This window comes from Sciurus vulgaris, assembly GCF_902686455.1.
Source record: "Sciurus vulgaris genome assembly, chromosome: 4".
NCBI classification, from domain to species: domain Eukaryota; kingdom Metazoa; phylum Chordata; class Mammalia; order Rodentia; family Sciuridae; genus Sciurus; species Sciurus vulgaris.
The window spans coordinates 13,952,721-13,977,926 of NC_136464.1; the positions used below are offsets into that span (position 1 = coordinate 13,952,721).

General features: G+C 46.8%; 1 protein-coding gene across 3 annotated transcripts in view; it reads left to right on the forward strand.

Annotated features, from left to right (window-relative positions):
* The window catches only part of HSPA12A (heat shock protein family A (Hsp70) member 12A), a 144,481-nt gene that overhangs the window by 29,712 nt on the left and 89,563 nt on the right, over positions 1–25,206 (forward strand). The window lies entirely within an intron of this gene.

The window sequence follows — 25,206 nt, forward strand, 5'->3', positions numbered from 1 at the left end:
CTGATTGTGTGGCCTGGAGGTCCTGGATAGGCTTCTTCTCCATGTCTGTCTGCCCCTCTCTTTCTGGCCCTATTTAGACTTCCTTGCTCACCAAGTTCCAACAGCACTAATGTTTCCTTTTCTGAAAGAGGCCGAGGCCTTTGCCTAATCTCTGGCCTCTGCCTCCTGTTCATGTGGGAGCCTTTAGCTTCAGTGGAATTGCCACTTTCTCCAGGAAGCCATCCCTGACCACCTGGTCCCAGGAAGCCCTTTCTCAGTTCATCTCAGACTTATTTCCCTGCTTCTTTCCCTGCTGTCGAGATCACAACCTATGGTGATCTTCTTTGTTTAGTGTTTGGTTTATTTGTTTTGAATTCCATGGGGATGGGGCCACATTTACATTTGTCTTTTTCATGAATGTATTTCTAAGCCCTCGCATGGTCTTGCATACTTGGGTGAATAAACAATTGACCAAGAACACGTTACCACGGGTCTCAGTTTTCTAGTCTGTTATATGGGGAAAAGCTGTAGGGGATATGTGACGATCACAGGTCTTCCTTATCTCTAGAGATGGGTGAGCATCCTGGGAAGCAGGAGACAAGCCTGGCTTCTTCTGGAGCTGGGGATAATGGAGTTGGGTTTCGCAATTATTAAAGGAGGAGAGGACGGAGGAAGAGAACCCTAGGGAAGAAGTTCCTTTTGTCCTCTCTCCCTCTCCCCACCAGGCTGGGGGACTGACATGAATCATTGCCTGGTGTGGGCACCACCTTGCCCTGCCCTGCCTTGGTCTGACCATGACACAGGGTAGGCAGTGCAGGGATATCCATAAATAAACACTGTACAAGAATATGAGCTGCAGAGTTTCAGGTGTGGAAAAGACAGGTCCACCTGAATTTCAAAGGTCACTTGTCCTCCAAAGAACTCTTAAATCATAATTTAAATAAAGATGACAGCAGAGTTGTGGATTCTGTCATAATTCCATCAGACTCTTCAGTGGAATAGGATGCATGCGGGACATTAATATACTGAACCATGAAAAAGCAGGTTCTGGAAATGCACTGGTTTAGGGAAATGCCATGGTGGAGAGTCCCACAGGCCCTTGACTGCAGGACTCATGGAGACTTTGCTTGTTGGGTTATTGTGGAGTTCAACCTGGAAGGCCACTTCGTACCATGGTACATCTGCGAGCACACATATCAGACGGCAAAAGAATCACAGTAAGGTAGACTTTTACTGAAGGTACCTAGGGGTGACCAAAGGAGGAGGGAGTCACATCATCCTGCTGGCATCTAAACTTCCTAAAATTATCTTTTTTAATTTCTCCAGATGCTCCCCCAAAGTTCCCTCCCCAGGGGCTGCTGGCCCTTCTTTTCCCTCTCAGAGTGACCACTAGCCAAGCTCCTTTCCCTACCTCCTGCCTCTGTGAGCCCCCTCAGCTGGTGGTCCTCTCCAGCCACAGAAGGCTCCTTAACCAGTCTTCTAAGTGCCCTTTCATCCTCCTCAAGCCCTGGTGGCCCTCAGATAATCCACAAACCCACAGTTCTCTCCAGAGAAAAAGATGGCTTTGCCTTGGAACCTAGAGGACTAGTGTCCTTGGGAAATCCCACCCCATAGTGGCTGGGGGGGAGAGGCCCACAGGGCATTTAGGAAGCCTACTGGACGGGAGCAGAGAGGGCACGCTTGTGTAACAATGCTGACCCATTGTCTGGCCTCCCAGAGAGCGACAGAATGACAAGCCTGGTCTCAGTCTGAACAAGTGCCGTGATTGATTGGTGATATCTGCCCTGGCGGTGAATGTGGAGGTACGGCAGCCAGGAGGCCGGGCTTGTGCCGCCATTCCTGGACTACAGCCTGGTGTGGGAAAGAGCCTGGAAATGGGGGTTAAAGCTGCACTGTGACTTGCTTTGCTCCACTCTTGCAGCACCACAGTCACAGAGACACTTCACCTCTGCAATCCCCACTTCCTTGGTTGGTCAAGTGGTGGCCACACCCACCATCCATTTCACAAAGAAATAAGGAATAATCCACTGAGTGAAGTGCCCAGAAGTCGGTGTGTGTACAATAAATCACATGTGCCATAAAACAGATAAAAATAGCATAAAACAGATAAAATGCACCCTAAAATAGAAGTATTGCTACTTCAATAAACCACATTAACCAGGTTCTTGGCAGGATGCACGCAAAACACTGAGTTCACTTGAGGATGTTTTGATAAAGGAATGAGCAGGTAGACCAGGGCGAACAGCAGGCCTGATAAGCTGGAAGGTGCGAGGAAGGGGCCAGTCCAGTGGTCCAGAAGCTGGGAATCCCTCGAGAAGCTGCTTTGGGCTGAGGGCCACACCAGCTACTTCTGTGAGGACAGGAGCCAGGGATTTCACCTCTTGCCTCTCTCCTCCTTCTCTCCAGGCCGTGTACTGGCTGAGCCCAGCCAGAAGCTAGATGGGCCCACTGAGTGACTCTTCTGGTCAACTTCCCTGGATGGACAGCAGAGCAGGCATGTGGTCATTGGGTTTTGCCAACCATATTAATTTCCTGCAACTACCATAACAAATAGCCACTGCTGGTTGGCTTAAAACAGTAGAAATTTATTCTCTCATAGTTCTGGTGACCAGAAGTTCCAAATCAGCGTGTTGGCAGTTACCATCCCTCTGAAGGGCCGAGGGGAGAATTCTCCGCCTCTTCTGGTTTCATGTGTGTCCCTCCGATCTCTACCTCCATCTTCACATTTACCTTCTGCTCTGGGTCTGAGTGGCTGTCTCTTATGAGGACACCTCTTTGGATTTATGACCAAGTCATCTTCCCTGATCTCATCTCAAGGTCCCCAATTTTAATTGCATCTCCAAAGGTCCTTTTTCCAAATACCATAACATTCACAGGTTCAAGGGTTTGACATGAGCACATCCGTTTTGGAGGCCACTGTTCCCACCGCTACACTGACCTTTTGCATCTGACCTGAGATGAGGCAATGGAGGGGCCACCTGTCTCCTGAAGGCCTCTCAGAACTGGGCTGAAGCTAGGGCTCCTTTCCCGGACTGCTCTAAATAACCTTCAGCTGGGGGGCGGCAGAGGGGTTGCACATTTCCCTTTGTTTCACAAAATTCTTAAAATTCTTGCCTCTGGCAAATCACTTGTCTTCCATGAGACTCCTTTTACGTCTTTAAAATGAAACAGTGAGATCAGGATATCTAAAATAGTTTATACCCCTAGTCTGTTCATGCCAGGTGGAGGTAGGTGTCTCTTTGGCAACTTTGTACCCACCACTCTCGCCCATGACACTGGCTGGCACCTGAAGCTCAAGCCGAGAGTCATAGGTGCCTCCAGCCATGTGGGTTTTCATCTGCTGTCTTTGGTTGGTCACAAAGAAACCAAGGATGACAGTCCACATCTCCCCTAGGACTGAAGACCCAGAGCCGGGATGCCCTCCCAGGTGGTCCAAAGCAGTGTTCAAGCACAGGCAACCTGGTTAGCTCAGATTTCCAGCCAAGTGATTCTTGGATCCTTTCATGTGACAAAGTGTAGCAGTGACACCATGACACCTTTTCTAATTGTGTTTTAATTGAAAAGACTTGATTTGATTATAGAAGCCTACTCCGGAGTTGAAGGGCTTGTTAAAAACATGTATTAAATCAGAAAGATTGCAATGTTTTGCCGTGTAATTATGTAAACAGTCACACAACGGAGTCGTTTGCAGTCGGCAGGCACACTTTGAACAGCGTGGTGACGAACTGGCATCCTTGATCGGTGACAGGTGAATGTATTTTTTTTTTTCAAGGACAAACATAAGTTGGTGTCTCCCCCACCCCACATCAGCTGGGCCAGCTTTTCCATTTTCTCCTTTGTATACATTTTCCCTTGAAATCCCTTGTGGTTTTAAATAGTGTTTCCATATCCTCAGGTATGTGTGAATTTCTCACCATTGTGAAAGAAAAGAAAATGGACTGCATGGTTAAAATGTTTAGATTTCTCTGCAGAAGAAATGATCCAGGAGTTAAGGGGGAAAATAAAATCCACAACCGTAGTTTTAAAATAGGCCCAGAACTACCTTAAAATTCCCTGCAGTTTTAATGAAAGTGTCCATTAAATTTACAGAGGATAAAAGAGTAATTTACCTCCAAATCCACTCTCCGTGCCTTCCCACAGGCCCTGTGATGCTCACCTATCTTTTTTGAACTTCAAAAATAAATGAAACATTGATCAGAGCTGTCATGGAAACATTACTTCTTCATGTCCATCACTTGTTCCAACCTGGCCTCTTCCAAGGAAACGGGCCCCACAATTGCGATCTCCTCCCAGCCCCCAGAAAATAGGAGCCGCAAATGGGCTGGCGAATTATGTGCTTCCAGTGGTTTTCAAGGGAAGCATTTACTGAGGGAGAAAATTGTTTTAATCTTATAACAACCAAGGAGGAGAGTTTGTAAAAACAGAACCCTACACAGACCCCCGATTTGGTTGCATAGGAACACACCAGAACATTTCTTCCCACAAATGTGCCTATACCTCTGCTGAGTGGTCCTGCTGAGGCCTGGGCAGGGGCGGGTGGACCTTGGGGTGGGAAGGTGACAGGTGAGACTGTCAGCTGGGAACCAGGGACTCAGGAAGGGCATGTCCAGCACAGGGTGAAGATTCTTCAGCCCCTTCTGGAAGTTTTAGACTCAGAGGTCACCCCAAGTTTTGCTTTTTCGAAGTCCAACCCCTCACATTGCAGGATGCCAAGAGAGTCTGGTGCCACCTGTGCCCGAAGGTGACTTGACTAGCTTCCTGGCAAACCCAGCTGCCCTTCTCCTTTCCATTGGCATCCCCCACAGAACTGAGCACATCCAGTGTGTTCTGAGTTTAGCAGCCCAAACTGTTCACACGCAAACAGACGCTCAGAGCTTCAGGAATCGGCCCCAGACGTGTCCAGGAAGAAAAAACAAGAAAAGCGAGCACTTCTGGGAGGAAGAGGAAGGATAGGAGGGAAGGGTTCTGGTTAGGGTTAGGTTAGGGAGGGGGAATGGGCCGCAGAGGCACCTCTCTCTGATGCTCAGAAAGGAGGTGGGGTGTGGGGAGCCAGGTGGGGGAAGTAGGGTGGGACGGGAGGCTCACATTGTGTTTGCTGGGCTGTCCCTTACCAAGGGACCTAAGAGTGGCCTACCTGTGACATTTTTGAAAAGGAGCAGGAGTCTCTAAGCAGAAATGTCCAGATTCGGAGGACAGCGTTACGAGTGGCCAGTGTGTCTGAAACAGATTATGAATGAACCGTGATAACACGGTGAAGGAAGAGGAGGGAGCGCTTGGAATTCTCACCCGCCGTGGGGCCCCTCTGTCCCTCTGTCTCCTGCCAGAGAATGTCTTCCCTAGGAGGGTGCACCTCATCCTAAGGAGAAACAGCTGGTTTCTGGAAACAGTCACACTCTGATGGTTTCCAAGATAGAACGTAATCACCAGAGGGCTCTCGAGTAGTCAGAGTCCAACTCCCCGGAACAAAGGGCCCACCCAGAATCTCCAGTGGTGGCCGTTCTCCTGGGAGCTTTGATTTGAAGTGGGGCTGGGGGTGTTAAGCTGTCTAATGGCTTTTATGTTTCATTAGCGCCCTGAGTCAGCCTGGCCAGGCCTGTGGGCATCAGATACCCACACACGCAGTGGTGCAGGGCCTGGGATGTGGGCTCTTTCTCCTCAGGGTGTCTCTCTCCAGTTCCACTGTTCCTTCTGCCCCCACGCGCCCTGGGAGCTCCATGCCAGTGCATCCAGGAACAAACATCCCCCCTTCTCAGTGGCTTGCTCCAAGAGTGCTTTATATCTTGCCCTCATTCCGTGGCTGTTGCCAGCTGCCTGTCACTCTGCAACCTGAGTGTCCTTCCTTGTAGGGCCCAGACCAAAGGGGCTTCCCCTGTCAGTGACATGCAAAGGGGCAAGAGGCCCAGAACTGGTGGACCCAGGTTTCAAATTTCTGCTCAAACTCCACACTTCTCCACAGTTCCAGTTCCATCCACTGGCAAAAGCCAGTAGCCAGCCTAACAGCCAGGCAGGGAAGAATATTCTTTCTATGGAAAGGCCCTGCATATCTCATGGCCGCAGACAGGGACATCTGTATCTTCTGGTTTCATATAGGGACAAGGTCAGGTGAGCCCAGATGGGCTCAGCCTGCCTCCGGTGCCTGGCCACTTGGGCTACACCATCTTTCTTGTGGTCTGGTGGGCCAGCCCTTCCCCGCTCCCAGGTCAGGTCCCTGTACACTTCTGACCGTCTCCACCAGGTTCTGTTGTCTTTCTTTCTTCTCTGTTCCTGTTGTTGTTCTAATTCTGAAAGTAACACATTTTCACTGTCCTATATTTCAAACAAAGTCAAAGTGACCTTTATCATCACTATGAAGAATGTCCCCTCCCAGAAGCAGTGGCTCTGGCCTGTTCAGGGTGTGCCTCTCAAATGTTTTCCATGCTTGCCGAACCATGTAATTGCACGCACATGCCTAAGGCTCCAGGGGAAACAGGGGCTCCTCCTACCTTCATGGACTTGGTGACCACGTTTTGTGTATGGGAGTAAATTAGAGGTTCCTTCACACCGAGCTGCCTTGTGCTCTCTGGGTGCATCCTGTTCCCTTGGTGTTCCATGATGACTTCTTTTCCTACTCCTAGTTTGCTTTTATTTTTTTTTTCCCTATGATAATGCTGCAAAGAACATTCTACATGCATGTGTACACGTAATTTGGTAAGCCGGATTCCTAGCAGTGGGATGGTGGGATTGGTATATTTTACATTTGGATGAATTTTGCCAGATTGTTCTCCTGAAACACTACCAGTGTGTACCTGCATCCAAGGTGGTGAGTGAGCATGCCTGTCTCTATCCAGCCTGTGTGATTTATTTTTAAAATTTATTTTGAAATAATTTTAGAATCCACAAGCACAGAACAACCAGTGGTCATGCACTTTCATACAGAAAAATTAGCCCAATCCGTGTACCCTTCCCCCAGCACCCTCCAAAGGTGGCCTCCTACCTAACCTTAGCTCAGTGACCCAGGAATTTGACCATACTATGAACTAAGCCTTATTTGTTTTCCACCAGTTTTTATATACACGTTTTTTTCTCTTTTGGTGAATAGTTATATGAAATTTTATCACATGTATAAATTTGCCACAAAGTTTTTAAAACCTAATTCATGTTAGGTTTGTTCAAAAGAAATAACCACCCCCCCCATGCTATATACTTTTGTTTGCCACCCTCTCCTTCTGAGATCTTGCCTGAATTTAGATCCAGGGCAAAGCAGGCTGTTCAGTTTTTCAGTATGGTGACCAGGTACCAGGAATTCATTTTCTCCAACTTTCCCTCGATCACCTTTAGGACAGGGTCTCTGACACTCAGGACACCTCCTGACCTCAGCGAGCATTTAAGACGAAAACCCCAATGTGTGCTTTTGGTTTGCAACATGATTGATGGTTTCACCTGGAAACCTCAGGTGGGCACGCCCTGCAAACTTGGTGGGAGATTCATCTCTGAGAAATAAAACACACCATCTCTTTTTTATTTTTTATTTTAAAACAAGGAAGGAAACTAGTGTGACTGCGTGAGCTTCCTGTGTATTTGCACTGAGTCTGTTCACGTAGAGTCAAGCCATTGTGGACCTGTTTGTTCTTGATGAAAGGAACCCAGCATTAGACTGGAAATAGGACATGTTGGATTCAATTTAGTGTCAACCCCATCAAGCCTTGCTAAAATTGTAGGTTTTACAGAACTTTAAAACATAGCTTGTTTATTGGGTAGAATTTAACTGTGATTCATATCCTTCTGCATCAGAGAGTCAAAGCAAATTGCAGGCAAGCAGTGTCCTGGGCAAAGAAATTAGATTTTTGTGCACATTTGCTCTCCTGCCGGCCTCTGTCCCGGCCCCCACTGCAGTTGTGGTACATTAAGAGTGAAGTGAGAATTTTTCAAGGCTGCATCTGTGGATGACAGTTTTGCTGTTTACATTGAGAAAGGGTGTCAATGAGGGGCTTCATCTGATTGTGGGAAGTGTTGGCGCAGCCTCAAGACCTGCAAGGTGACAGCACCTCAGAGCCCAGGTGCATCCTGTAAATTACTCTATGTCCTTCCGTCTGGGAGACAGACAAAGTAGACGGCCCCATTGGGTTTCTTGTTGTCAGCCAGCATTCAGATGAGAAGAGAGAGGACGTGAGGCACCAAGGCACCTGGCAGTGCTGGGCAGCTGGTGGCCCCCGCTTGCCTGGGCACCAGCCTCTGTACCCAAAAGGGAGGGACAAGGTTTCATAGAGAGCTGAGACCATTGTCCTCAGGACACAGTGGGATCTAGGAGCTGGGTTGGACTTGAGAACGCACCAGGTGTCCTGGGACTTGGTGACACACCAAGCTGTCCTTTGATAGGGAAGGTCTGGAGTGGGAGTCATCAACTCTGGGAGCTGGGATGAGTGGGTGCCAAGCCTGAGGCCACTGAGAAAGCTTCTGATTCCCTACAAGGCCATCTTGTGGCTGGGGGGGGTGAACTTGAGTCTCACTGAAGTCAGAGGCGGCCATGGCTTTCACCTGGTCCTCAGTGTCCCCCAGTGTCAGCTTTCTTGGCTTTCTTTTTTGGGAGAAGAGGTTTCTATTTCATCCTTTTCCATTTGGGTATGAGGAGGGTGAGACAGAATTCCTTTAAGAGGAAGTGGCTTTTCCCGACGGATTCCCTTGGAAAAAAACAAACCACAGCAACAAAAATCCTTCACTCGCCCACTTGTCCATTTGCCAGATGGATCCCAAGCACCTCTGAGGACAGTTTTCTGTTCTCTCCTGTACTACATGCCAGCTCCTGGCCTCTACCAGCCCTCCAAAGCCCCTATGTTCCCCCAAATGGAAACTGTTCAGTTTGTACGGCTGTGTCTTTGCCCAAAGTGCCCTCTGCTGGGAATATCCTTCCATCTGGGCTTCTGGTATAAGCCTGCTGTCCCCTCTGGTTCTCTAGGAACCCTTCCCCAGGCCCAGTCCTTAGAGGGAGCTGATGGATTTTCCTCCTTGGTGGCTTCCGGCGTGGTGTGTGTTCTTGCTATGCTTTTAATTGCAAGCAAGGTGTTCGTGGCTCTCCTTCCCTTAGGCTCCCGGGGCAAATAGAATACCTATTCATGACACGCATTTGATAATCATCAGCGTGACGCTTGGTGGCTAGGTCCTTCCACCACCCCTCAGACTATAAGCCTCGTGGGATCAAAGACGCTGGCCCACGACCTAAGGCTCCCCAGTGAGGAAGCAGCCCTCAGCGAGACCGTATGCCCTGTGCAGCAGCCCACGAAGTAGATCGGGTTCACACAGACATGTCCCCTTGTGAGTTTCTTAGTGTCCCTGGAACCTCTCTGCTTAGCAGATGACAAGAAACTAAGGCTGAATTCTGGGGCGCCAAAGAGAAAGCTATAGCTCCCCCTGGCGGCTTCAGCAAGTCGGTGTTCTCAGTCAGCTGCTGAGATGGGAAGCGCGTCCCCAGGGTCGTGGGTTTCACTCAGTGGGGTTTCCCGGGAGGGCCTCGAGGACGCCGCCAAGGGCAGGAACAATCGTTCATGAAAAGGGAAAATATTGCCAAGGAGAAGGGCTCACGTACCACCTCTGCTAATCGTCTGGGAACAATAAGGAAAAAATCACGAAGAGAGTGTTTGAAAATGACAGATTGGACTGGGCGCGGTAGTGCACGCCTGTAATCCCGCAGACTCCAGAGGCTGAGGCAGGAGGATGGCAAGTTTGAGACCAGCTTCAGCAATTTAGCGAGGCCCTAAGAAATTTAGCGAGACCCTTTCTCAAAATACAGAGTGAAAAGGGATGAGGATGTAGGTCAGTGGTTCCATCCCCTGTAGCCCTTACCCCGCAAAAGGGAAATTGGGACATTTTCCTCTTGCGAAAGGCTGCAAACACCTTTAAGAATCACTCTTGCCAAATTACACAGGCCATTTACCCTCAGCACGGGGTTGCTTCCAGGACACTTTCTGCCTCCAAACGGAGTGTAGGCTGGAGGGAGGATCTCAGCTCTAGGAGTTGTCCCAGGACTGGACACCTTGCCCCCAGACCCCTGCCCTGCAGCTCGGCTAGGATGCCGTCAAAGCCATAACTGGGGGTTGCTCTTGCAGTGTTAAAGCCTTTTGCTCTTTGAAGCGAGGTTCCCTGGGGAAGGGGCGACGTTGTAAGCCCCATCAGCCCTGCACTGGACTCCATAGTATAGAAGGGTTTGTCAGCGTTCAGAACCTGCTAGCTTTGAACGCGGATGGTGAGGCCCGAGCAGCCTGGGTCAGGGGCACTCGGAGGAAGGAGGAGGCCCTGGACAGCCAGCCCCACATGCAGCCGGAGAGGGTGTAACAAGAAGAGGTGGCTTAAGACCAGCCCAGTCTTCTCTTCTCACTCTGCCCTGCAGGTTTCCTTGCTGATCTAAAGTTCATGTTTTTGGAGCCTTGATTGGAATAGCATTTCTCAAATTTTAATTACTCAAGTTATTATTAGGATAACAACCTACAGTACTGAATTCTCACTAAGTACCAGGGACTGTTCAACTGCTTTAAAAGTAATACTTTGTGAAGTTTGATTTTCTATTGCAAGCTTATCCTGTAACTTACCCCAGTAACAATGCTAGAAGACACGAACTTTTACTTCCATTTTAGAAAAGAGATTTTTTTTTTGCCAAATAAATACTATTTTGTAATTTATTTGGTATGTTCCTTTAGATTCCATCATCTTGGTAAATAACTATATTTTAAAAGGAAAGCTGTTTCACTATTATAAATAGAAAACTAGCATAACCTGTCTTAAGTAGGAAGAATCCATTTTTAAAAAATCTATTAAAGTAGCCATGTGCCCAACCCTCATCAAAAATCATCTGGTGTGCTGAAGACAGCCTTTTGGGGCTGGAGAAGCACCACCTTCCCCATGGAAGAGCCCCCTGCAGGATGGGAGAGGCCATTTCCCATTTTCAGGTGTGAACTGTGTCAAGAACCTTTGAAACTGTTTGGATTTGCTTTTCTTTATCCAACCTCTAAGATGGGTACCTAATTCATTAAGTCTTCACCTTTTCTTCCTCTTATTTTTTTAAAAATATGAGGAGTTAAGGCTCTAAGTTGCTCTGTGCTGTCCTAGCTATATTCTGTAAGTTTTGATATAGAGTATTTATTTCATTATTGCTCAATTCTAAATATTTTTCTTAATTTCACTTATTTCTTCTTTGGCCAATCTGTTATTTAAAAATGTATTTCTCAATTTCAGACATGAATTAAAAAATAATTATCTTTTTGCTATAGATTTCTGGGTTTATGAATTGTGTGATCAGAGAATGATCTGTGTGTGTTCAAGCCTTTGAAATTTGTTGGGAATGGCTTTATGGAGTACTCTATGATCATTTTTCTTAGTATTATGTTTGCTTACCTTGTATATGTTTTCTCATTCTTTTATTTTCTACCTTTTTATATGCTTAAGTTTTTGTTACAATTCTTATAAATGGAAAGTAGTTATATTAAAAAAAATACTTGGGGCTGGGATTGTGGCTCAGTGGTAGAGTGCTTGCCTCTCACATGAGAGGGTTCAATCCTCAGCACCACATAAAAATAAATAAATAAAATAAAGATATTGTGTCCATCTACAACTAAAATATTTTTTAAAAACCTTATAATCTTTATCTTTTACTGGGAGGATTTGGTCCCTTTACATTTATTGTAATTATTAATATATCAGAATTTTTACCTACCATCTTCATAATTTTGTGCTTTATGATTTTTACCTCCTCTCCTTTCGCTCATTATCTTTTGGATTATTTTTCTCATTTTATTTGCCTTCTCTAATAGATTGAAAACTATATTGTATGTCTTATTTTAATGATTATCCTAGAAATCATAATATTAACTTATCAAAATGTGAGAATAATCACCACTTTGCCTTCTTTCTGCACAGTCCAAGGATCTCAGAACACTTTGATTTCATTCTCCCTCTTCTGATTTGAAGGCTATTGTGGTGTTTTAAAATCTTGTTTTCTTTTCTTTAACTCCACAATAATCATTTTTATTTTATACAGTCAATGCTTATTTAAAATTCTGTGCATTCTATTCCTTCTTATATTTTAGATCTTCAAAATGAGATCACTTTTCTTCTGCCTGAAATGCATTCTTCAGAGTGTCCTTTACTATATGATTGGATGGCAGCAAATTCTTCTAGTTTTTATTGCTTTGAAAATGCCTATATTTCACCTTGTTCTGAGATGTTTTCACTGGGCATAGAGAGTTCCAGATACAGTTATCTTTGTCTCCACACACTGAATGTTTCATACCATTCTTCTGACTCCCATTCTTGCTGATTAGGGGACAGCTGTCTGTCTAACTGCTGCTGCTCCTCCTCCTCCTCTTCTTCTTCTTCTTCTTCTTCTTCTTTTTCTTCCTCCTCCTCCTCCTCCTCCTCCTCCTCCTTCTCTCCTTCTTCTTCTTCTTCTTCTTCTTCTTCCTCCTCCTCCTCCTCCTCCCCTCCTCCTCCTCCTTCTCCTCCTCCTCCTCCTTCTTCTTCCTCCTCCTCTCCTCCTCCTTCTCCTCCTCCTCCTCCTCCTCCTCCTCCTCTTCCTCCTCCTCCTCCTCCTTCTTCCTCCTCCTCCTCCCCTCCTCCTCCTCCTCCCCTCCTCCTCCTCCTCCTCCCTCCTCCTCCTCCTCCTCCTCCCTCCTCCTCCTCCTCCTCCTCCTCCCCTCCTCCTTCTTCTTCCTCCTCCTCCTCCTCCTTCTTCCTCCTCCTCCTCCCCTCCTCCTCCTCCTCCTCCTTCCTCCTCCTCCTCCTCCTCCTCCTCTTCCCCTCCTCCTCCTCCTCCTCCTCCTTCCTCCTCTTCCCCCTCCCCCTCTTCCTCCTCCTCCTTCCTCCTCCTCCTCCTCCTCCTCCTCCTCCTCCTCCTCCTTCTCCTTCTTCCTCCTCCTCCTCCTCCTTCTTCTTCTTCTTCTTCTTCTTCTCATCTATTAGATTTTTAAATCCAGAGGTTGATAGCTTTAGTCGGTTCTGGAAGATTCTCACCCTTTTCTCTTCTCACATCACCTCCATTCAACATTGTCAACCCCCAGTCTAGACTCTTTGTCTCCTAACCTCCTTCCATGCTTTCTAGTTCTTGTTCCTCGATGGATAGTTCACTCAAATGTGTCTTCCAATGACTGATTCTCTGATGTGGGAGGTTTTCACTGTACTCCTCATACCCTGCAGTTCTAGAAATCCTATTGTTCTTTTCCAAGTTAACTTCGTCTCTCTTATTAGTTTCTTGTTCCCTGCACATACTCCACGCTTATCTTTGGGTAAATATAATTGATTTACAGTCTATGACTGTTAATTCCAGAAAAGAAGGGACCCCTTCCCCGCTCGGTTTATCAGGAGCACCTTTACCCCAGGAAGAGGAGAAGCAGCTCAGGCCTCCATCTCAGGTTCCTCATTTTTCAGCTCTGGTTTCATAGACAACCTTGGAAATTGGTCATTTCCTAGGGCAGAATTTCCACCTTCCAGCATGTCCACGGTAGGACTGGGATTGTCCACGGTAGGACTGGGATTCTGGCTGATTTTGCATCCTCCCTGTCCTTACCCATGTGTCTCTGATGAGGAGAAGGAAGAGCATGGTTTTTAATCCCTGAGAGACCAGTCCAAAAGGACAGGTGAGAAGAATTCCTGCCCACCTGGCAGCCTTTTAGGATGAGAGGGTAGGCCAAAACCACAGACTTCGGGTAACAGAAGGGGAACCTGAACAAGAAAGCAGCTTTCCTGTGGCTCTGTCCTGCTGCACAGTTGCAGATCTGGGGTTGGACTGGGGTTGCCACCCGCAGGTGCACAGCTCTTCCGAGCATGCGCACGGCGGCGCGTGGGCTCGCATCATGCACATAGCACCATGCTAGGATGTAAAGAGGCTCAAAAAGTTTGTTTGGCCATCATTATTCTTGCTAATGTTATTTCTTACATTGTCAGGAGATACTGATCCGTTGACTTAACCATTTCCAAGACACCAAGTCATGGGTCTTTTCAAAAGGACAAGGTCACCTGAGCAGGAAGAAATAATTTGCATCTTTTGCCTAAAGATGAGCTTGGACTACGCCTGGCGCAGGGCAGATGCTGAGGACCAAGCGCAAGAGTAAGGCCTGGGTGTGGAGACCGGACATTCAAGCATCAGCAGCTAGGGGAACTGCTGCCCAAGGGAGGGGAGGGGACCCCAGGAGGTGCTGGGGGTGGGAGCAGGGAACAGGAGATGCCAAGCTCTTCTCAACAGTTTTGCTGTATCTTGGGGAGAACGGGGGCTGAGAAGGGCCCTATGATGACAGCCTGAATCGGGTAAAATTTGAGGATAAGGAATTACTAATTAGTAATAAGGTGGAAGACTTAAGTGTATGAAATGAATAATATGTAGCTAAAAAATAATGAGATAGCATTAGGCGTTTGAGACATGTGGACTCCAAGCAATTAACCTCTATTCTTCTTCTGAATCACAGTTGCATTAATTGGCTCCTTTACTCTGACGGGGCCATATTAACCTTTCTGCTTTTCTCTAAAGAAGTAAGTGCGTTGGGTAGATGTGCTGCTTCGGTTTGGAGGAAAGGTGTGGGTTTTTTTTTTTTTTTTCCTGAATAATAACCTATTTGCAAATTTTCTCCCGAATTGTTGCGTTAAAAAGGTCCTGTCAGGTTTTCCTGATGAAGCTCCATCTATGGAAAAGATGGTTTCAACATGCCTGACCTCATTCTCTAGCAGTGGAGAGAAGTAGCCTATATAGGCTCTTGAAGCTTCGGACAGCTGGGTGGTGACATAGTCACAGTGGCTCCAGCACCACACACTTGCAGAGGGCCTGTCCTGGGTGCCATGGCACCAGCAAGACTGTCTCCTGCTCTTGGGAGGTTTGATGTTTCTAACATAGAGAGGAATATGGAATCTGGTTAGTGAGATAGCGTCTGGGAAGGGACAGTGCCTTTCATGGCCAGGTGGTCAGGAAGGCTTTTCAGAGGAAGAAACATTTGAGTTGAGATGTGGACAAAGCAAGGGAAAGAGGCTTGTGACTATTTAGAGACTGGCATTCTGGGAAGAGGGAACAGCAAGTTCAAGGGCCCTGTGGCTGGAGAATACTTGGAGTTCCGGGAGCAGCAAGCTGGTTGGTATCTGGCCCAAGCAGAGTCAGGGCAGGAAGAGGAAGAAGACATGAGGTTGGAAAAGTCACCGGGAGACATTGTGCCTGGCTTCGTGGCCTTGGCCTTGGGTTAATTGGCAGTGTGAAGTAAAGCCCCTTTGTAAAAGGTTTTCACTGGCTGTAGCAGGGACACTAGACTCAGGGGCATGAGATGACAGCAGACACAGAGGTGTAGCCACAAATAGAAGGGAAACAGAGCCTCCAGCATATGAAAGACTCGGCCCGCCATATATTGATGGTCAATGTCACAGATAATGCACATTTTTTTTTTTATTGTAAACAAATGGGATACATGTTGTTTCTCTGTTTGTACATGGAGTAAAGGCATACCATTTGTGTAATCATAAATTTACATAGAGTAATGTTGTTTGATTCATTCTGTTATTTTTTTCCCTGATAATGCACATTTAAAGCGGATCCAGGAATCGCACGTCTAGGGACTTCCCTGGAGGAGAGAATCAGAGAAGTTCACAGTGACTCACATACAGGATGGATTTTGTGGCTTAGTTCCTAGTAGAAAAATCAGGAACAAACTGAATGCTCACTAACAGAAGATTATTTAAATATAATATGGCAACTTCAGGCTTTGGAATAATATAAAGGATAATATTTTTCTAAAATCATTCAGGACAGAGATGAGTTAAATCTGTACTCATCTCTCTATCCTATTTCCTTAGAGAGTTTCTGGAGCATCCGTCAAGAAACACTTTCTCCTCAGATACAGGCATAATTTTCTTTCTATATATAATATAAATACAAGATATATAAATGATCTGTATAATCTTTGTAAGCTAGAGCCAGGATACTTGAATGTACCTAATTTTGTGGTACAATTTTACTTCATTACATGATATATCTGACACACTTCCACGCCAGTACATCAGACTAATTAGCTGCATAGTATTCCACTGAATGTATACACTGCTGTAGCAGCAAGCAAGCATGTAGCGGTTGGGTGGATTCTGTCTCGCAGATTCTTGGAATGAAATCCACGGACATAAGGGTGAGAGTGAAGCAATGGGATTTATTCCAGTAACAGAAAGCAAGCAAGCAGAGCTCCCAAAGGAGGTGGGGCCCCAAGGGAGGGTTGCCAGGGGGTGTCTGCTGCCTAGGGGTTTATATGAATCTATGGGTTTAGGAAGTTAGCCCCCCACCCAATCCTGGGTAAGGTTCTCACTGTCCATAGCCTCTTCACAAGCCCTTCGGTCCAATCAGGTTACCATGCCTTTTTTTGGAAGGGGTCTGGGCACTAGGTGACAGATGTCTATCAATTAGTTTTTCTACTTACACAGGATCTGGCCTGACCCTGATGAGGCTTGGCTTGTGTCTATGGCCTCTCAGCCTTGTTATATAGAAAACCTGACCTTAGAGAAGTCCGAGTCTCTTATCTGCCTATCCTAGCTCTTTCTCCTGCCTGGCTACACTGTAAGTGACAATCAATTCATCTCATCTGTGGGAGTTGATCTCTGAGTATATTTACACAAATACAACTTTTACAATATGAGACATTAAAGTGATGCTATAACATGTGTTTCATGTGCAGATGTCCACAGTATATTATTGAGACAGGAAAAAATTAAGCTAAAAATAGTGTGTACTGCACAGCCCCATTGCAGCAAATCTGCATGCATCTCTGCATCTATTCTTAGAGAGGATAAGGGGGAATGTGCACCAAAATGCTAACAGTCTGGTGATCACAGGTGTCTTTTTTCTTTCAGCTTTATTTTTTCCCAAGAATATTTTTTTGGGGAAGAAAAAAACCCAAGTTGTTTTATTTTATTTTGGAAGAAGAGTTATTTGGAAGCCAGTTCATGAACTACACTTAAGATATGCATTTTGTATCAGCGTCTGTACTTTTCTTATTGAGTGTTGACTCTCACTTCAGAATTAAATTGTACTTTTTTCTCCTCCAGTTCTGAACGCATAAGCAGCAAGATTGTGGACCTGTGCGCAGTTCGCCGGCCGCACCACAAGAGGGCGGTGTGCGCAGGACGTTGAGCGCCCGGCCACCTCCCGCCGCTCTCAGGGGTCTAGAATCTTGCAGGGTGTGCTTTACCAGCTGACCAGCGCAGAGACCAATGTATGTCCTTTGGCTTCCAGTTTGCGCCGTGACACAGATATTTTTCCTGCCTCTGCTTTTGGGGTAGCAATTTTAGATGTCCTTCGACGGCGTCACATGGAGGTGACATGAGGAAGGCATTTGCCGGCAGCACGCACCTGTTGGGCTCTCCTTCCCCCTCAGGTGTGTCATTGCACCCCTCGCCCACCTCAGGTCCAACAGACTTCTACCCCCAGGACCTGACCTGAAACAGGGGCCTTCAGGGTGTCCCCTGCCCCGGGCTGAGGCCCCTTTGGAGCTCTGGGTGGGTCCCACTTCTGTGACTTGGTCCTTCCCATCTTAGTCCCTGTGCCAAATAGCTGCCAGGCCTTCCCTTCCCTACTGTGCTCCCTTCCCTTCTTTTTCACCTTAATTTTTTCTTTTGAAAAAGTAATACATATTCATGACAAAAAGTCAATGTGAAGGAGGGGATGGGGTGAAACCCAAGTCTCCCCTCCCCTCCTCCCTCCCTAACTCTGTGATTTTCTCCCCAAAGGCAATAACCATTAAGTGGTTTTAGAAATGCATACCTTTTCAGAGATTCTGAATGCAAATCCAAATATAGATGTGCACGTCAATGTTCAAAAACCGCACCCCACTCCCAGCTCCCGTCTCATCTTTTGCATCTGCCCGTGATGCTGGAAACTCTGGAGGAGTCCACAGAGAGCTGCCTGCGGGTGCTTCATGCGGGCTACAGAGTATTCTATTATGTGGGTGTGCCACGCCTGATTTAACCATCCCTACTGGGGGACATTTGGGCTTTTTCCAATCTTTTGCTTATTAGGAGCAGTGGGCAGTGGGTATCCCATGTACACAGAGCCAAGCACTAGAGCAAGACCTGATCTAATTCCTAGGTCCTCGATCCATGATGACTTTTGTGCAGAGTGAGAGGGATTCAATTTCATTCTACTACATATGGAGTTCCAGTTTTCCCAGCATCGTTTATTGAAGAGGCTCTCTTTTCTCCAATGTATGTTTTTGGTACCTTTGTCTAGGATGAAATAACCGTGTTTATGTGGGAATGTCTCTATGTCTTCTATTCTGTCCCATGGGTCTTTGCATCTGTTTTTCTGCCAATACCATGTCGTTATTGTTACCACAGCTCTGTAGTATCATTTAAGGTCAGGTGTTGTGATGCCTCCTGCTTCACTTGTCTTGCTGAGGATTGCTTTGGTGACTCTGGCCTTCTTATTTTTCCAAATGAATTCCATGACTGCTTTTTCTATTTCTATGATGAACATCATTGGAATGTTAATAGGAATTGCATTAAATCTGTATAGCACTTTTGTTAGTATGGCCATTTTGACAGTATTAATTCTGCCTATCCAAGAACATGGGGAATCTTTCCATTTTCTGAGGTCTTCTTCAATTTCTTTCTTTAGTGTTCTGTAGTTTTCATGTAAAGGTCTTTCACCTCTTTGGTTAGATTGATTCCCAAGTTTTTTTTTTTTTTTTTTTTTTTTTTTTGAGGCTAATGTGAATAGGATAGTTTTCCTAATTTCTCTTTCAGTTGATTCATCACTGATGTATAGGAATGCAATTGATTTATGGGTGTTGATTTTATATCCTGCTACATTGCTGAATTCGTTTATAAGTTCTAGAAGTTTTCTGGTGGAGTTTTTTGGGTCTTTTAAATACAGAATCATGTCATCAGCAAAATAGGGATAGTTTGACCTCTTCTTTTCCTATTCATATCCCTTTAATTTCTTTCTTTTGTCTAATTGCTCTGGCTAGGGTTTCCAGGACTATGTTGAATAGAAATGGTGAAAGGACATCCCTGTCTGGTTCCATTTTTTAAGGGGAATGCTTTCAATTTTTCTCCATTTAGAATTATGTTCATCTTGGGTTTAGCATATGTAGCTTTTACACTATATTCCTACTATCCCTAGTTTTTCTAGTGTTCTAAGCATGAATGGATGCTGAATTGTGTCAAATGCTTTTTCTATATCTATTGAGATAATCCTGTGATTCTTGTCTTTTAAGTTTATTATTGATTTCCAGATGTGAAACTAACCTGGCATCCCTGAGATGAACCCCACTTGCCTCATGGAGCACTATCTTTTTAATATGTTTTTGTATGTGATTTGCCAGCATATTATTGAGAATTTTTGCATCTATATTCATCAGGGAAATTGATCTGAATCCCTTGTGTTTTAAAAAACAGTTGACAGCATATATATGAGCCTTACCTGAGCAATGTGTTTGGTTTTGCTTGGCTTTGAGCTTCATGAAAGTGGGACCACTTTATAGGTATTCCTTAGTGACTTGCTTTTCCTGTTGTTGGCCATTACCATTGTGAGACATCCATGTTGCCATGTATACCTGCCATACATCCCCTTTGCAGTGCTATATAGTATTCCATGGGAATGTCAATACCCAATTTATTTATCCATTTGAAGGACATCTATTTTTTTCTTCTAGATTTTGGCTGTTATGAAAGGTGCAGCTCTTAGGGGCACAGGTGCTAGGATATGCTAGGAGTGGAATCGCTTTATCAAAGTTCACCTATCATTATAACTTTTCCAGAGTTTGCCCATTTTCTCTCCAAAAGGGTTGAATCAATTACCCTCTCACCAGCTCTGCCTACACACCTACAATTTCATCACCCTTGAGATGATTACATTAATATTTGTGCATCATCCAGGAGATAGAGAAATGCAGCCTGTTATGGTCTGCATCTTTCTGGTCCCAGCTGAGGTTGTGCATTTCTACAAATGCCTCTTTGCCTTTGTGTGCCCCTGTGAAGTGCTTTAAATGCGGCGTCTTCTGAACATTGATTTGCAGGCGTTTTTATTCATCCTGGATAATGTCCTTTTTCAGTTATAGGTGTAATGAGCCCCGCCTCCTTGTCCAGGACTTTTTATTTTTTTTTTTAACTGTCTCTTTGGCATCTTTTGATGTTCTTAATTTTAACCTCGTAGAATAAGCCAGTCTTCTCTTTCATGGCTGCGTGTTTTGAGAAATCCTCTGCATTGACTCAGATTTAATAACTGGACCAAGGACCCATGAGCCATCCCCGTCCAGGTGGCCAGGGCCTCCAGGGAAGGCAGAGCCGGCGGCAGCCCCTGGGGCTCTCAGTGTGACTGACAGCTGGGTGATTGATTAAAAACTGGAGCGAGGCGAGAGGATGGCCACCGGGGAAGAGAGGGAGGCTGAGTGCTTTGAATTTGATCCTTTTAGCAACAATTAAGCAATCACCGGGGAGCAGGCAGGGGAAGAGACTTCCTGAGACCCGCAGCCAGGCGGAGGAGCGGGCGCCCTTGGCCTCACCTTGGACCCGCGGCCACGTGGCTCCTGCCGCCACCCTCCCCCACACCTGCCCGCCGCCTCGATTGAGCCCCTTCCTGGAGCCAGCGCTTGTCCGGGGGAAGAGGGGACGGTGGACCCGGGAGGGCGTCTGCGCGTGCGCGGTGCGAAATCCCTCGGGGTGGGCGGAGCCGCGTGGACCTTAACAATGATGGACGGGTTGCTCTGACCTGGAGCTGGGAGCGGGGAGGTCCCGGGGAGCGAGGAGCGGGGTGCAACAGCCCCTGGCGGGGGCCTCGGTGGCTCTGCTCAAGAGGTCAGTAGACTTGAGCAGGAATCAATTTATGATCTTATTTTCATTAATCGCTGGCTGAAATTTAACATTACCTATGAGTGTGGTCAACAAACCGGTGTTAGCGGTGTCACCTGTGAACGTCACAGATACTTTTACCTCCCCCCCCCCCTTTTGGAAGATATTTTGAAATAGCTACCTCGAGATTATGGTTGTCATATACTTCCACTGGCTCTTTGCTATTTAGTGTGTGAATGAAGCAGCGCTTAGAATTTAGAAAAAATATTTGGTATTCGCATTGACAATGAGGTTCCTTGGTAACTGTCATTTATTTTATGCATTTAAAACCATTCTGAGGATGCCTCCCTCCGTGTTCTCCAATGGTAAGCTGAGGATCAGACTCAGCTTACCTTCTCCGCAGGGAGGATACTGTCTTGTGCTCTCGGAGCAGCTCAGGGGAGGAGGACCTGGGAGGATAGTGCCTGACAGGTAATCACTGCTGTTCCTTATTGCTGGACTGTCCCCGTGGATGACAGCAGACCCCTGCTCTTTGGGTGGGCATGGGTTGGTTCTGATGCAGTTTGCTCTGGTCTGATTGGTGGTCTCTCACAGAGGCCTGCCTGGGTGTTGGCCTTATCTCAGTAGATCTGAAGTCCTTGTGGGCACACTGGTACCTACCCACGTTCTGGGCGGTTGGGCTGATGCAGCCCCTGAGTGGGAGTTGCTGAGGGCCCCCACAGTGTGGAGTAGCAGGCTGGGGGACTATGGTGCTTAAGCCCTTCAGGATCTGTTTTCCCCCCCCCCCCCCCCCCAGGGCCATACAACCTCACCCTGCTTTCCACCCACATTGGGCTCTGCTGTTCCCCAACCTGCCCCGTGTTATTCTACCACCCGATTTCATTTCCATCTGCCCCTGGACTGCCCAGGAGAGATGAACTATAGCTTTGGGAACAAAACACCCCCAGATTCTATCCTGGGCTGGGTGCAGCTCTGCTCCAGGGACTGGGGCAGACAGAGCAGCCTTTACCCAGTATGGATGCTCCCTGTCCCCTGTCCCCTAGCAGGGGAGAAGGAAGATGGCAGCTAGGAACTGAGTATCACTTCCCCTTACATCTCTTTGCGGGGAGAGTCATGTGACCACACTTGAGGCCAGCAGGGCAGGGATATAATTCTCTGAAGGAGGGGAACGTGACCTTGAGGTGCTGTACCCTCTGTCCCCGTTAGGGAAATTTTGTCCATCCCTCAAGACCCACCTGAGAGCCCCTGGTCTGGTCCCTCAGTGGGGACGTGTCTCACCCTGAGACTCATGTTGGTTTGTGTACCTGAATATACTTCAGGTCTAAATTGTGCTGGCCCTTTAGTGTTGACAGGTCGCCACTGCAACTGTTTCTAAGCCCCTCTGCCCAGGATGCGGTGATGTGTGAGGCAGCAGAGCTCCAGCAGCTGACGGGCTGGGCTGGCTCTGAACCCGCCCGTGAGTGATGGTGGTTGGCTTGAGAATTTAAGCAGGATGTTTTGTTGCCTCCCTTGAAAGAACTTAACTGAATTCAGTGTCTTTGCCACCCAAGCAAGAGAGGATGGGCCCTTCCGCTCTACCCTTGTCTTTCTGATGAAGCCACGCTTGGGTTATGAGAACTACAGACAAGAAGACTCTCTCATCCATTTGTTGACAGGACAAACAATACAAAGCTCCTTTCGGCTCCTTTTGAATTAGCTTCTCAGGGCACTGCACCTGCCCTGGAGCAGGAGAACTGGCTCCCTCTCTGAACCTTTTGTTCAGGGTCTGCTGTTAGAGCGCCACCTTGAGGTTGTAGTGTGCGTGGTCAGCGCCATCATCTCTCGTGAATCAACTGCGTTACCCAACATTAAGTGAATTTGCCAGGAGAAAATCTTACTAGAGATTAGCAAAAATGTGCATATTTAAAGGCTCCATTGTTTTGAAAGTGTCATCTTGTGTCCGGTGGCAGAGGCATGCTCTTCCCCTTCCTTCCCCAACCTGCTGTGGCCCACGGAAATCATAGGCCAGTGATGGCTTGGAGCCAGTCCAAAGCAGCTCCTAGGAGATGATAATGGTAAATTTGCAGGAAGTTTGTGAGCCAGTTTTTAAATACAGCCATTATTAAAAATTAAACAATAGGATATTACAATTAAATAAGTTTTATTAAACCAAAGATAATAACACAAACTCAGCACTAATTAATGTAGTGCATTTTATCATCTGTGCACTTAAAGTTATTTGTATCATAGCTAAATGATGGAAATACTACTGTAATGGTGTAATTGAGCTGTAATGGTGCATGATACCCTTCCTGTAGTAGTACCGGAGCATTAATCATGTACTGCCTCTCTGCCAGCTCCTCTTTCAGTGACAGCATGTTCGAGCTTAAAATTGGCCATGGTGGGAATATGTATGCCCCAGAAATCTGCAAACCCTATGCAGAAATCAGCCACGAGCGAGCCAGTTTTAAACATTTACAAACACGCTTCTGGGCATGCCCCATCCTGCAGCAGATGTCCCTGTCCAGTTTGGGCAAGAGGAAGCTTGAGTGTGAGCCCCTTGGAATTGACAGGGTGTGAGGGTGAGGCCGAGGCTGGGGAGGGAGGAAGGAAGAAGCCAACAGCTGCCCTGTGGCTCTGTCCACTGGAGGACTCCTAATGTTTGGTCGATGCAGAGTTTGCAAAGAAACAGGTGATCATTATTCCAAAAATACTGTTTTAAACTATTTCTTTTATTATTTAGATTATTTCCGTTGCTTGTCAGTGCGGCAACTGACAAGCTGCCCACAGAAAGTTCCTGAGAGGACAAAATGGAAAAGGCTGCAGTGCAGTCTCAGATGTGGGGCGGGGGCCTATTGCCACACAGCAAGGCGTCAGCCCCCAGGTGGTGGCAAGACTGTGGACAAAGGGAAAGAGTCTGCAGCCTGGTATCCCTCCAACCTCAACATCATCTCTTAGCAGTCGGTGGGATACATTGGAACCATGGTCCACCCAGAAGCTTTCTTAGCTTCTATTTATCCTTTGTATTGCTTCTTTGATGCTTTAAGAGTAAATCAAATTAAAAGCAAACTTGAATGGAGGCCAAGTTGTCAATATCTCTCATTCTTGAACTTGGTCCAGATTCCTAGCATAGTCCTTAACCAGTTTATATGATGCTTGGCATTCCTAATTTATCATACGTATATCATCCTTTTAAAGATACCTGCACAAAAGAAATACATTTATAAATAGTGTTTATAATTCTAACTAAATAAGATTACATTGTCTATGTCATACCAGATTTTGGAGTTTGAACATGCGCGGGAATAATAATTGTTTAAAAATCATGTATTTTTAATCACCCCTGCATTCTGATACTCTGTGCATTCACTGAATCAATGGCTTAAGCACTTCGGGGAAGGGGTGGGTTTCTGCTACAATAATAATAAATTCATTGCTCAGCTTTGACAATCAAATTAGACTTGATTCTGTTTTGTCTCCTTGGCAAAACTATAGTGTTGAAAGCCAGGCTTTGTTAAGAAATAAGAAGTGTTTCTAAATTCCAAAGTTTCCCTCTAAATATGAAAAGTCAATACTGGTGAACTTTGATCACAGCCATACAATAGAGGTGGAGTTCCGAGGAGACGGCTTGGTGACGGCGACAGTGTTCTGCCCTGACTGGGAGAGGTTTGCAGGCACAAGACCAGGAGCTGGGGGAGCGCCACCCCAGCCACTTGGAAAGAAACCCTGAGTTGAGGAGGTGTCCACGTGTACGTGCTGTGATGTCCGACCTCTGAAACCTGCCTGTGTCCCACAGAAGACCCAGGAGAGGGGCACAAAGATGCCAAGACAGGCTGGGGCAAGGTGGCCACTGAGCATGTGACCTGGGAACCAGGAGCAATGAGCTCATCTTGGGTTCTGGGGCCCAGAGAGTGTGCACGTGGGGTCGGTAGTCAATTGGCAGGGCAGATGTGAGCAGGACAGGTCACTTAACTGGAAGCCAGAGAGGACCTGGAAGCCTCTCACCTACCACACCTGGAGGCCACATTGATGTCCTTGATGGTACTTACTGCCCTCAGGCCAGTTCTTGAATCAGCACATACAAGGGCAGGTCCGTTGCAGGCTGGCTGTGCTCTGGGCCCCGTGAGGAGCTAGTGGCAGGGTGCGTCCGCCTGCAGGGAAGTTTCTGGCGTGGATGCCATAGATGGAGGCATTGGAGCTTCAGGGTTGGGCCAGGCTATTCCACCCATGAGGAGTTGGGCAGGCTCACAATCTCCATCTTACTTCCATGCTCGATGTCTCCAAGGTCTCTGGTCTTCTGGGCGCTGCCTCTCCCTTAAAAGCAAATGAAGTGGCCCCTGAGCCATCCCACCAGGAGGGAAGCCAACACTCATCCAGCATCCCTGTGGGGGAGAGGGGGAAGCTGCTGTTCCTAGTGCTCTCAGGGGCTCTGCAAGTCCAGCACCACGAGGCTGCAAGCAGGAACAGACGTGTCCTCCAGAT